Source organism: Zeus faber (assembly GCF_960531495.2).
Source record: "Zeus faber genome assembly, chromosome: 3".
NCBI classification, from domain to species: Eukaryota; Metazoa; Chordata; class Actinopteri; order Zeiformes; family Zeidae; genus Zeus; species Zeus faber.
Window position 1 is genome coordinate 22289566 of NC_137190.1, and position 3117 is coordinate 22292682.

A 3117-nucleotide genomic window follows, 5' to 3' on the forward strand; every position below is an offset into this window, starting at 1 on the left:
TTGTCAAAAGTGTGAAATGCTTTGTATGGTACACTCCACCGTATTATACTGATCCCCGAGCAGCTTGTGTTTTTTTTCCTTGCCGTTTTTGAAATTGCAATTTAAAGTGTTTTGTTGATTGATAACGGTTGAGTTTGCATGTCAGGCTCAACTGGTGTGATACCATAATTTGACATTATCCCCTTCTTGGAAGCAGCTCAAACCACATGGTGTGACCTCCCTTGTCTGGCCCCCATGTTAATCACAGCTGCCTGAGCTAAAATGATGACATTAAGATTTTCCGTGTGTATTAATACACAGAGAGCGTTGTTGCAAGCCCAGGACTATTTCCAACACAACTATTTTCAGTTTACCCAAACGACCATCGGTTGGGCTGGTCTTAAAAGGAATCGCTTTTGTTGCTGTTACATGCATGATTTCAATTAAAAAGTAATTTAACACAAAGTTTGCATTAAACCCGATCCTCTGGTGTATTAGGTTATGCCATCGTGTGTGTACAACAATAAGTAAATACTTTCAGACAAAGATTGATTGGAAATATAAAAACAAAAAAAATGCATTTCAACCATTTCATTTCCAAGTTCACGTTTCCAAAAATAAAAAAGTTAGCAGAACATTCTCCTACAGTATATGGATGAAACCATGACTGAATTTTCATTTATTTGACACAAAATACATGAAATGAACAGTATTCAAAATTCTTGAATACATTTCTCGCTCAAAGTCAGTCACCAGCAAAATTGTATTTCCACAGCTCGAATTACAAATAATGGCATACTCCATGTCAAAACGGCATACTCCATTTCAAAACCCTGGCCCTAGCCCTAACCCTAACCCTAACCCTAACCCTAGCCTTAGCCCTAACCCTAACCCATAACCGAAATAATTTCAAGCGGATATCACTTTGGTTAGTGAAAACTATTATGTCAAAAATACATAAAAATCCCCAAAATATGTATTATTATGGTTATAAAGACAAACCGCTGGTTGAAGTTATGTTAAAAAAGATTTCCCCTCTCAGCTGGAGACGCATCGTACCCAGGTGTGGAGGAACTTTTCAACATTTTTTCACCCATGGATAGAAAGGTGATCAATGGGAGGAAAGAGGATGAATGAGAATGACACATGGAGAGAATGATGGAGAGAGGGAGCCCACAGGAGTTCTGGTGTTTCCACCACTTTTCAATTGTGTTGATATATTGCTAAAAAAACTTCAATAAAAAAGGAAAAAATACTGATTCAGTTAATTCCAATGACAAGAGAAAGTGGATAACATAGAGACTGAGAAATATGTGTATGGTTTGCTTATGCTTTCCCACGTGTGTGTGTGTGTGTGTGTGTGTGTGTGTGTGTGTGTGTGTGTGTGTGTGTGTGTGTGTTTCATTAGTGTGAAGTTTCTGCATTTGACAGTGTCTGGTCGTCCAACCCACAAATTACAAAGCACAAACACAGCGCAGTGTTCATTGTTCTTTCTCATGGTAAACATGGGAGATTTTCACTTCTGCTTCAGGGATTCAACCGAAATGTAATTTTGTAGGTTTGTAAGTTTACCCACCGCCAATTTGCCGCAAATACAAAAGAGTGTTTCTTCAGATTGATATATTTCAAACAATGTATAATTCCGCCTCATTCAGTTTTGTTTCAGGATGAAGGTGTCCGCTCTGCCTCTGTGATCGAGATTTGTGCGTATCGAAAATACACGTCAAGCCCTGGTATAAATCCTTTTTTAATCCAAATTACAATAAAACACCAATTTATGTGGCATGTCGGGGGCCTTTGGAGATCAGATTAAACGCTTCGGATCAAACTGTGTACAGTACATGTAACAAAAGTGCGGTAGCCTTAGCGACCGAAGGAATGCACACACATCTACAAGCTCACAACACGATATGTTTTAAAAAAATGAGGAACTAGGAAATTCTCTTTTAGATTCGGTTCCTCGTAGGATTCTGTTGCCCTGACGCCAATTTCGTGCCTTTATGTTCAGTGTGATGCAGGCCTCGGGTGGTGGTGGTGGTGGTTGGCTGGCCTGTCATTTTGCTCAATTTCAGAATGTTTTATTTTTTCTTTGGAAGACCGAAATTTGGCAAAGGCAGCAGAGCTGAACTTCTTGAATCTGTCTTACACGCTTACACGCTTACACGCTTACACGTTCGTCCCATGTTTGCATGGCTTTAGTGTGGTTTCCTCCTACCCTCCAAAGACGGGCAGGTTTGACTAATTGGAGCCTGAGATGGACTGGGCCATTCAGGGATAACCTTTTTTCAAACCCATCACCACCCCGCCCCTACCCTCTGGATTTCACTCATCTAAGCACTAATATATCACTAATGATCTGTAAACACAATCCTTGAAATTGAAGTTGCTTTATCTGACCCTTATTGCATTTGTGTGTCCCTCAATCTATAACTGACAATAGCCCTGCAGAGGTGCATATGCACAAAATGCCAAATTTGCATCGCGTCATCAACACAGGATCTTATCAAGAATTGTTTTAGTATGGCGAGTGATCTCATAGATGACATTGCTCCTCCAAAGTTGAAAACATTTGATAAAAAGCAGAAGACGACATGTAGAAATGATAAACAGGTTAAACAGTTAACAAAGGAATACAGGAAAATACAAAAAAAAGACAAAAAAACTATCTAGAAACATCAGTTATCACAAATTATTGACTTATATCCAAGTCCTTTTCTCAGCAAGAACCTGGACAAGTTGAACAAAACCGACTGAATATGAATCTAATATGAAATAGCCTCTTTGGTGAACTTGCAGTCTGGTTTTAGTCCCCACCGTAGTACAGAGCCAGGTCTTGTTAAAGTCAGAAATTTAGTTATAGTTATAATAGAGTTATGAAAAAATACTCCTGCTTGCTCCCCGGGCGCTGCACTGCCGCTGCCCACTGTTCCTGGGTATAGGATGTGTCAAATGTAGACTCATTTTGCTGCATCCTACTTGTACAATGACAATAAGGAGATATTCTATTCTATTCTATTCTATTCTATTCTAATCTATTCTATTCTAAATGATCTGCGTGTAAACTGTTTCTTTATATGTCAGCGCTGCATTGACACAGTTGATCACCTTATACTGTAGAGCAGATTTGAAGAATGTGTT